Below are 11,173 nucleotides of genomic sequence, written 5' to 3'. Positions count from 1 at the left end.
TTGGTCAAAAATGATTTAACTACCTTCCTGAGGTCACACAGCTCAATGGGAGGGAGACAGAGGAAGCCAGAGGAATGAACCTCAGCCTCCGGGCTCCAGAGCCTGCACGGTCATCCATAACATACGATGCCAAGTGACTCTGTGCAAGGTGCTGGTGCCACCAAACTGCCCTGATTCAGGTCACCTCGCCTGGTTGGGACAGTGGGCAACAGAGCAGGGAATTACAGTATTATAAATGTGATGGCAGGAGACAACCAGGCAAGAGCCAGGGAAGGGTTCCTTCAGGCTGAGCAGGAGACACCCAGATTAGGACAGGGTGGTGGCAGCGACGAGCGGGGTCTGAGACTGGACGAACAGTATAAACAAACCCAGAAGTCATATAGGAATTACGACTTTTAGGCAGGGACTGTTGGGATCTCTAGTCTGCAGGGAAGACGAGGTCACAGAGAAGGACTTGCCGGGGTCTTAGAGCCAGTAGGCTGCACAGCTGGCCTTCCAGTGGAGTAGGGCCTGGGCTCTTGACCACGATGCCACGCGTTGGGAGGTGGGATGCCAAGTCCTCTTTCACAGAATCAAGTAAGGCGCAGAGAAGTGAAGACGCTTGCCCCGGGTCTCCCAGCCAGCAGGCTCCACTCTACTCTGGCTCTTTTCCCCTCAGCCACACAGTGGAGGCCTGAGGCCAGCCCCCAACTTCAGGTCTTCTTTACTGACATCGCCCAAGACATTTCCAGCACGTTCCTTCTGGCTGTTTTCAGCAGCACTGCGCTTCATAGCCCTCTTCTGTCTCTCCTTACCCACCCACCGAGTCTTTCCTTGGGGGCAGGGAAGAAAGGTCTTCCATTCTTCGACCCCTCTCTCGCTACTGGTTCCTCACCACCAGGCTACAGAAATGATCTCCCTGCACACTAAAAAGTAAAATCGGGGCGCCTGGGTTGTGACACTTGGCCAAGTGTCCGATTCTTGATTGCGACTTAGGTCATGATCTCATGGTTCGTGAGATAGCAACCGGCATCGGGCTCTGTGCTGAGCATGGAGCCTTCTTGAGATTTTCTCTCCCTCTCTCTCTCTCTCTCCCTCCCCCTCCCCCTCTCCCTCTCTCTCTTAAAATAAAGTTTTTTAAGTTAAATCAAATAGATCTCTCAGCTTTGCTCCAGGCCTGTCTCTTCCTCGCCCCAAACTCCTGTCTCACCTGGGATGGAATTTTCCATCTGCGGGTGTGGGAGCAGAGGGGCAGAAACTAGGCTGCAAAGCAGATTCCCAGGCGCATCCTGACCTGAATCAAAAGCTGCAAGGGCCGGGCCAGGAAATCCCCATCTTTGCCCTCTCACGAGGTAGTAATTCTATCCACTAAAGCTTGAGAACCACTTCTGTGCAGGAGTCCACCTCAAGACTCGGTTCTTGGCCCACTTCTAGTCACACTTTCCACAATATTCCAGGGTGACCAGCTTCGTGCCGATGGCATCATTCACCATCCAGTAGGAAGCATTCTCCAGTCCCCAGCTCGTTTCTTCTCAAGTTCAGACACGTGTCTCCCGGTCGACACCTGATGGATTTTATTTCATGGGTGTCCCTCAGGCATAACATTTCTATCCACAACTTTGTCCTCAAACCAGTCCCTCCTTCTGGAGGTGTGAGCCCAGAAAACGGCACCACCACTGCACTACGAACCTGAGTCCAAAATCTTACCATCAGCCTTGCTTCCTTCTCACCATCTCCCTTGTATCAGTTATCAACCACTGCGTAACAAGCCACCTCAAATATATACAGTGGTTAAAACAACAACAGTTTATCATTTCCCCCAGTCCTCTGGTTTTATTGAGGCTCACTCATGTGGCATCATTCAGGGGGGAATTGAGTAGAAGATTCTCAGGTGTGCCTCAGTTTCCTTCCACATGGCCACTCTATCTCTACACGCTCTCTCCTCATTCAGTGGTCTAGTCTGAGCACCTTTCCGTGGCAGCTTGACAAGGCTGAGAACTGGCACAGAGTCACTTCCTCACACTACTGGTCAAGTCAAGTCACAAGGACAGACTAGCTACAAAGGGCAGAGAAACAGAGGCCACATCTTGATGGGTAGAGTGGCAGGTGTGTAAAAGAGATGGCAGTAAAGATTGGTGGCCATTGCCGGAAATATTCATGATGTCTCCCTTCATGTCCGATCAGGCATCAAGTCCCGTGGATTCACCTCTGCGTGACGTGATGGCCAAGTGGCCCAGATGCCCCAGTTCCTCACCCCTCTCTGGGTCTGTGCCCTCTCACTGTGGGCAGCACCTTCTGGTCCCTGGACTCTGTACTCAGGCACGTCACTTACTTTGCTAACGAGATGTGTTGGGCGTTGCGACCTAACAGAAAACGGACATTTGCCCGTTTCTGCCTTCTCTTGCCCCTCTGCCATCACTAGGAGAGCATCCCTGGCCTGGTCCACGGAAAGTGAGACGTGGGGCAGAGCCACCTCCCCAGACCCACAGGTGACCACAGATGCGGGAGTCCCGAAGGACCAGCCAGCCAGCCCACAGGCTCAGAAGCCAAATAAACTTTAGTTGTTTTAAGCCCTCAAGTTCAGGGCGGCAACAGACAGCTGCTCCTGCACGATATTGTCAGGCTGCTGCCTTCATCCCGGCCCTCGCCAGCCGCGCTGCACAAACACCCCCCAGACCACAGAGGCTCGAGGCGGCGGTTTAGTGTTTGCTCCTGTTACTTGTACAGCTTCACTGGCAGACACCTGCTTGTTGTAGTTCCTCGGGGATACAGAGGACGGGGCCCCCACCACCTCAGGTTGGCACGGCCTCAGCACAGGCTTTAAAGATCATGTGATTTGGGGGCGCCTGGGGGGCTCAGGTCATGATCTCCCGGTTCGTGGTTTCGAGCCCCACATCAGGCTCTGTGCTTTCAGCTCGGAGCCTGGAGCCTGCTTCAGATTCTGTGTCCCCTCCCTCTCTCTGCCCCTCCCCGACTCATGCTCTGTCTCTGTCTATCTCTCAAAAATATAAAAAAATTTTTTAAAAAGGACAGTGTGATTTGGGGGTGCCTGGTGGGCTCAGTCAGTTGAGCGTCCAACTCTTGATTTGGGCTCAGGTCATGATCTCGTGGTCCATGGGATTGGGCCCCGTATCAGGCTCTGCTGACAGCTCAGAGCCTGGAGCCAATTCTGGGTGTCTCTCTCTCTCTCTCTCTCTCTCTCTCTCTCCCCCCCCCCCCGCTCGTGCTCTCTTTCAAAAAATTATATATATATATAAAGATAGTGTGATTTATACACTGGTTCTGAAATGCTTCCACCCAGAAATGACCTTCCATTGCAAGAATCAGTCACATGGTCATATCCAAAAAGGTGTAGGGAGCGTGGTCAGTCGCATGTGCCTGGAAGGAGAGGAAAGTCACACCTGCACAGGATTGACTCTCGTGGTTTCTCGGCTACACATCTTACGGTCCTTTCCCCTTACAGTTCAGACTGGGCCGCTCTGCTCCTCTGACACCTTCGATGGCTCCCTAGGGCCCAGGCGAGCACCAATCCTGACACTGTTTTCGGTGACCTCTGTGACCACTTTTACTCCTCCGGCCCCACTTCTCGCCAAAATGCCAGCCATTTCCCCGGGGGCAGCCCAAGCCATCCCTCTGTGGCTCACACAGCTTCTTCGCCAGGAATGTCCTCCCTGCTGGCTCTCACCCCATCCTCTGACGTCTCAGCTTTCCACATCATCCCACGGAAGCCGTTTCTGGCCTGCGGAATCCACTGCGTTCTCCTTTCCTGAACACAGAGCGTTCCAGACGTCTGCGCCCAGTTCTCTGTTTTAGTAACTGGGGAGGTGTGAACGCTACAAACTCCCCAGAATCAGCGTATGAAAATATATTTACATCTCCTTTGCATGTACTTAGTTTGGGGAGTTTGATAGATTTTAAATTTACAATTTTTATTTCGGTCCCCCGTGATTGAAGATGGCGAGGACGAAAACAACAAAGTGAAAGCTGGAAGTTTCGTCGTTTTCAATGTGAAAAACTTAGCGAGTGCCAAACGATTTAATTAGCTACATTTTTAAATGCTTTTAAAATTAAGTTCGGAGAACTAGAGACACACCAGAACCATCGGTGGTTGCCAGGGGTTGGGGAGGGGACGGTGAATAGCATTTTCAGGGCAGGGAAACATACGGTGTGGACCTGACATTATGCGGGTGTCCAACCTCACAACCTTGGAGCTTCACGTGTGAGCTCTAACTTCAACTGTGGACTCCAGTTAATACTAACGTACCAATATTATGGTTCACCAACGGTAACAAAGGACCACACCAACGCCAGATGTTAATAATAGGGAAAAGTGGGGTGGGCGAGGTAGAGAAGGAATGTTCGGGAACTTTCCGAACTTCCTGATAAGTTTTTCTAAAATTGCTAAAACTATGCCTGCAACTGCTCTGAAAGCAGTCTTTTTTTTTTTAAAGTTTGTTTATACTTCTGAAGCTGTTAGGGCTTAAATGTGCCCTAGAAGGGCTGAGACACCTGTAAATATACCTCCTAGAGCTTGCGTTTCTCAACTCAGCTGCATATTACAATCCCCTGGGGGGGGATCTTCTCCCGAGGACCTGCTCCCCGCACCAGTTAGGTTAGAGTCTTGGGCGAGGGCCTGGGCATATAAAGGGCTTCTGAACCCAGTTTCCAACGCGGGACTGCGGTTTCCCCCAAATCGATAAGTAACACTGCGGGCGCCAGCCAGGTGCCCTACAATTCAATCAGTTTCTGATCCTGATACGTTTGATTCTGCAGGATGCGAGCTCAGTTTTACAGGACTGCCTCCTCCCTGCACCCCCTCCCGCGCCACCGACTTCATATGTCCATTGCAAGTCCAGATTGTCACCTGTGCTTCTGACTTCCCGGCTGTAGATTGGGGGTCCCAATCTCCTTGGACCTCAGACGTCTGTCCCAAGTCCAATTTGCTACCTGATCTTCTGACCGACTAGCTACAAATCAGGTTTTCCATGACCTCCTCCCCCGCTTTGGATTCGATCAGTTCGCTAGAGTGGCCCACAGAACTCAGAAAAAACTTTTCACTTACCAGATGACTGTTGCTTTTAGAGAAGGACAGAATTCAGGAACAGCCAGACGGAAGAGATGCACAGGGTGAGGGTACGGAGAGGTGCAGGGGCTCCCATGCCCTCTCCAGGCACGCCTTTCTCCCCCAAACTCCCTGCGTTCGCTCACCAAACTGGAAACGCTCCAAATTCTGTCCTTTCAGATTTTACGGAGGCTTCATCACACAGGCACACTTGATTAAATCGTTGGCCGCTGGTGATTGGCTCAAACTCCAGCGCCCTGGCGGCGTTGGGAGGTGGGTGGGGAGGGATCGAAAGTTCTAACCCTCCAGCGCTTGGTTGGTTCCCTGGCAACCAGCCCCTTCCTCCACGTGAGGCCCCGCTGTCGCCTCATTAACATAACAAGAGACACCTTAACCGCTTTCTTTGGAAATTGCCAGGTTTTTAGGAGCCCTATGTTAATAAGGGGAGGAAGACCAAATACTGTGTATATTTCATATTATAAATCACAACGTGTTAAAAAAAAACCCATCAGTATGACTGAAAATGACTTTTTGTATGTCAAATGCAAATGCAACATTTATTTTTTAACAACAAAACTGGTTTGCCAAAGTTAAAAAATAAAAAATAAATAAAAACTGCAGGCTCAGTAGCACTGTGGCTACAGACTTCCCTATGGGGACATGTGAGATGGGCGAGGGCAGATCACACAGGGGTTTACAGCTCATGCTCTGAAGTCCAAGGACGTGTCAGCACAGAGCCCAAGGCGGCACTCGACCTTACAAACCGTGAGATCAGGACAGGAGCCGAAGTCGGACGCTTAACCAACTGAGCCACCCAGGCGCTGCTCCTGACTCCAATTCTTATGAGCTGAATAATATTGGGCAAGTGGCTTCCTATCTGCAGCCTCAGTTTGCTCGTCTGTAAAATGGGGATGATAAAAGCATTTGCTCCGTGAGGTTCTGTGGGGATAAAACACTGTCATTCAGGTAAAACACCAAGCACAGACCATTCAGAGAGCAAAGATCCAATACAGGCTCGTGTTTAAGTAAACTTAGGGTTGTAGGTGAGAACTGCAGAGTTTATTTACAAATGAGGGAGCAGAGGCCTAGCCAGGGAAAGTTGGCCTGAAATCAAACGGCAGGCTGCTGGACGAAACAAGACTAGCACCTGGGTCAAACTGGTTAGACATCTGGACATGCTTATTCAGCAGGACGGGAGCATTTTAAACACAGGCAGGTGGAGAAAACTACGCCCTTTTGAAGTGCAAGCGAGGCGCCTGCGGTTCTGCCTTTCACCACTCGATGGCGCTCTCCTCCCACCTATGATCAAAGTAGTCAGGAACTGCCCAGAAAAATTAAGTTTAGGTGTAGAGAATTTTCTACTTCTTCCCTTGGATCCAGCAAAAATATCTAACAAAGAGCTATCTACACACACCACAGGCACTTAATATACAATGGAGTCGAAAAATAAGGTTCAGATCTATTGTATATAGGGAAGCCTGCTCATGTGTTGGTTAAGAGCCTGGATTTTTTTTTTTTTAATTTTTATTTATTTCTAGGAGAGAGAGAGAGACAGCGTGAACAGGGGAGGGTCAGAGAGAGAGGGAGACGCAGACTCTGAAATAGGCTCCAGGCTCTGAGCCGGCAGTCAGCACAGAGCCCGACGCGGGGCTCGAACCCACGAACCGCGAGATCATGACCTAAGCGAAAGTCGGACGCTTGACCGACTAAACCACCCAGGCGCCCCAAGAGCCTGGATTTTTGAATCCCAGGTGTGTCTGCATTCAAATCGCATTTATCAGCTTTCATGTCTTTTCTTCATGCTACAGCCTCTTCCTCTGTCAAATAAAAACAATAACGTTAACTACCTCAAAGGATTAGTTGCTGGAAGGATCGAACGCGTTGACATTCCAGTAGGTGCATCTCTTACTGGGGCTTTAATTTGCATTTCCCTAGTGTGTAATTATGCTGAACATCTTTTCATGTGCTCATTCGCCATTAGCATATCTTCTAAACCGAAATATTCAGCCCATTTAAAAACCTTTTTTGGTTGTTTCACTTTGTGGTTCAAGAATACTATGTATATTCTGGATACACGTCCTTTATCAATTATATGTTTGGCAAATATTTCCTCTTAGTCTGTGACATTCTCTTCAGAATGTCTTTTGGGTTACCCGGCTGGCTCAGTCAGTAGAGCAGGTAACTCTTGATCTCCAGGTTGTAGGTTCAAGTCCACACTGGGTGTGCAGACTACTTTAAAAAAATAAAATCTCGGGGCTCCTGAGTGGCTCAGTCGGTTAAGCATCCGATTTTAGCTCAGGTCATGATCTCACTGTTAGGTTCATGGGTTTGAGTCCCACATCGGGCTCTGTGCTGATAGCCGGAGCCTGGAGCCTGCTTTGCATTCTCCGTCTTCCTCTCTCTGTCCCTCCCCTGCTCGTACTCTCTCTCTTTCTCTCTCTCTCAAAAATAAATAAACATTAAAAAACATTTTGTTTAGGGGCGCCTGGGTGGCTTAGTCGGTTGGGCGTCCGACTTTCGCTTAGGTCGTGATCTCGCGGTTCGTGGGTTCGAGCCCCGCGTCGGGCTCTGTGCTGACTGCCAGCTCAGGGCCTGGAGCCTGTTTTGATCTGTGACTCCCTCTCTCTCTGGCCCTCCCCTGCTCACGCTGTCTCTCTCTCTCTCCTAGAAATAAATAAAACATTAAACAAAACATTTTGTTTAAATAAAATCTTAAAAAAAAAAGAAGGGCTTTTGAAGAGCCATTCTTAATTTCGATGAGGTCCAGTTTGTCACTTTTTTCTTCGTGGATTGGTTTTGGTAGCGCCTCTGAGAACTCTTTGGCAAACATAATGTCACAAAGATTTTCTGTTTCTTTTGGAATCTTTACAGTTTTAAGCTTTATATTTAGGTCTGGGACCCATTTGGAGTTAGTTTTTGTGTATAATTTTGGTCTACGGTGCAAGGTATGGGTTGAAATCCATTTTTTTTTTTAATATATGGATATCCAATTGTTCCAGCCCCGTTTGTTGAAAAGACTCTCCTTTCTCCACAGAATTAACTTTGTGCCTTTGTTGAAAATCACTTGACTGTGAATATGTGGGGATATTTCTGGATTCTCTGTTCTGCATTGATCTCTTAGAGCTCTGTGCTATTCCCCTGATCTCTGTCTCTCTTTATGCCGATACCACACTGTAGCTTTATAATAAGTCTCGAAGTCAGAAAGTCTAAATCCTCCAACTTTTCTCTTGTCAAAGTTGTTTCTGGCTATTTTAGGTCCTTTGAGTTTGCATTAAAATTTTAGAATCAGTTTATTAATTTCTATCCTCCCCCCCCCAAAAAAAAAAGAAAGCCTGCTGGGATTTTCATTGGGTTTACTTTGATGCTAACTTTCAATTTGGGAAGAACTGACTTCTTAAGACTATTGAGGCTTCCACACACACGATACATTTCTCTATTTAGGTCCTTTTACATTTCTCTCAGAAATATGTTATAGTTATTTTTCCTTCAATCTTTCTTTTCTCTGTTTCCTGTTGGAAGCTTTCTATTGCTGTGTGTTCAACCTCACTGATTTTTTTCTTCTGCGTCATCTAATCTGCCTTGTTAGGGACTGAATGTTCTCCCGTTCACCCCTAATTTGTATGTTGAAGCCCTGACTGGGGTCTAGGATGGGATTAGTGCCCTTATAAGAAGGAAGTGACACCAGAGATCTCACTTTCTCCACACGAGGAAAGGCTTCATGAGGATACAGAGAGGGGCCCCCGGGTGGCTCAGTCGGTTAAGTGTCTGCTTTGGCTCAGGTCATGATCTCAGGGGTTCATGGGTTCGAGCCCCGCGTCGGGCTCTGTGCTGACAGCCCAGAGCCTGGATCCTGCTTCACATTCTGTGTCTCCCTCTCTCTCTGACCCTCCCCTGCTCACACACTCTCTCTCTCTGTCTCAGAAATAAATTTAATAAATAACTAAGGACGCAGAGAGAAGGAGGCCACCCATGTATAAGCCAGCAAGAGAGCCTCACCAGAACCAAAGCAGGCTGGTACCCTGATCTTGGACTTCCAGCTTCCAGAACTGTGACAAATACGTTTCTGGTGTTTATAAGCCACCGCGGCGTGTGGCACTTTGTCATGGCAGCTCCGGCGAACTGAAACACGCCTTCACTCCCCTCTTGTGTATTTTTTTTAAATGTTTTATTTATTTTTGAGAGAGAGAGAGAGACAGCGTGAGCAGGGGAGGGTCAGAGAGAGAGGGAGTCACAGACTCTGAAACAGGCTCCAGGCTCCGAGCTGGCTGTCAGCACAGAGCCCGACGCGGGGCTCGAACCCACGAACCACGAGATCATGAGCTGAGCCGAAGTCGGACGCTTAACCAACTGAGCCACCCAGGCGCCCCTTGTGTATTTTTCATCTCAGACATTGTACTTTCCTTCTCTCGATGTTCAATTCAGGTGTGTGTGTATGTGTGCGTATATATCTGCCGTGTCTCCGCTCAATGTGTCCTATCTTTACCCTAACCTCTTGAATACGTGTAATGTAGTTATATTTTAGATGTACATTTTTTTAGTGTTTATTTTTGATTGAGAGAGAGAGCGCCCCTGCAGCCATACATTTTTAAATGTCCTTCCCTACTGATTCTATGATCTGTGTCATTCCTGATTTGGTTTCAGCTGATTAATTCCCCACCCTCTATCACGGATCATATTTTTGTGCTTCTTTGACTGCCTGATAATTTTTTATTAGATGCTAGACATTGTGAATGATACCTTACTGAGTGCTGAAAGTATTTCTATTTTTACAAGTATTCTTGATCTTTTCTTTGGGTCATGGCTAAATGACTAGAAACATTTTTATCTTTTGAGATCTTGCTCTTAAGTTTCGTTAGACAGGACCGCACAGGTGTTTAAGCCCGGGGCTGATTCTGCCCTAACACTGAGGCAACACACTTCTCAGTATTTGACATGATGCTGCCCAAATTATGAAATTTTCTACTGTGGTTGGTGGGACGGACAGCTATCCCCAGCCCCGTGGGAGCCCCAGGATCGTCTTCTCTGATCTGTGAGGATGACGCTCTCCCCAGCCCAGGGCTGTGTGCACACGTGTGCACTGGTGATGCTCGCTGATGAGGGCCCCTCTGCGTATCTCTGGAGCTGGCTCTAGGCAGCGCTCCCCTCCTTGGAGCTCGGTCCTTCAGACTCTAGCCACCCCAGCCTTCATTCTTCCCGCCCTGTCTCCTCCACTCAGGGAATTCCCCTTCCCGCGCTGCGGCTTGGACACTCTGTCCTGGCAGTGAGCTGGGGCGGCTGTAGGACTCACTTTGGGTGTTTCTCACCCCTCAGGGATGACTGTCCTTCATGGCCTGATGTCCAGTGAGTTAAAAAAATCACTGCTTTATGGGGCGCATGGGTGGCTCGGTTGGTTAAAGATCAGACTCTTGATTCTGACTCAGGTCATGATCTCATGGTTCGTGGGGTCAGGTTCTGAGTAGGGCTCTGCACTGACAGGGTGGAGCCCACCTAGGATTCTGCCTCCCTCCCTCTCCGCCCCTCCCCTGCTCACTCTCTCTCAAAATAATAAATAAACTTTAAAAAATCATTGCTGACTCTCTCTCTCTCATTCCCTCCTGGGATTCTCTCTTTCTACCTCTCACTTACTTGCCCCCCACATCTATAAAAAAAAATCACTGCTTTATATATTTTGAGTGTTTTTGCAATTCTCTCAGTTGAGGGGTGGAGCCAATCTCTATTATCCAATCTTGACCAGAAGTAGAAGTCCTATTAAATTGTAAGTATGGAAGATAATATCATATATAATATGCACAAGACAACATATACTATATATGTTAGTATGTGTGAAATATATACTACATATACACTAAAATAAAACTATGATATATATAATATGGCTTAATCAATATTGATCAACATTGATTAAGCCATATTATATATATCATAGTTTTCTTTTCAGTTATATATACATAAACATATATACATACACATATATGTGTACATATATAATATATACATATGTATGTACACATAATAGTATGTACAGTAATCCATATTGATTAGACTAAGCTATACATATCATAGTTTTATCTTCAATTATATACATATACACATAAAATACACATATACATATATGTATATATATATATAGCT

This window comes from Crocuta crocuta, unplaced genomic scaffold, assembly GCF_008692635.1.
Source record: "Crocuta crocuta isolate KB4526 unplaced genomic scaffold, BGI_CrCroc_1.0 scaffold16, whole genome shotgun sequence".
Classification (NCBI taxonomy): domain Eukaryota; kingdom Metazoa; phylum Chordata; class Mammalia; order Carnivora; family Hyaenidae; genus Crocuta; species Crocuta crocuta.
The sequence above is the reverse complement of the archived record's forward strand: the minus strand, read 5'-3'. Positions refer to the sequence as shown.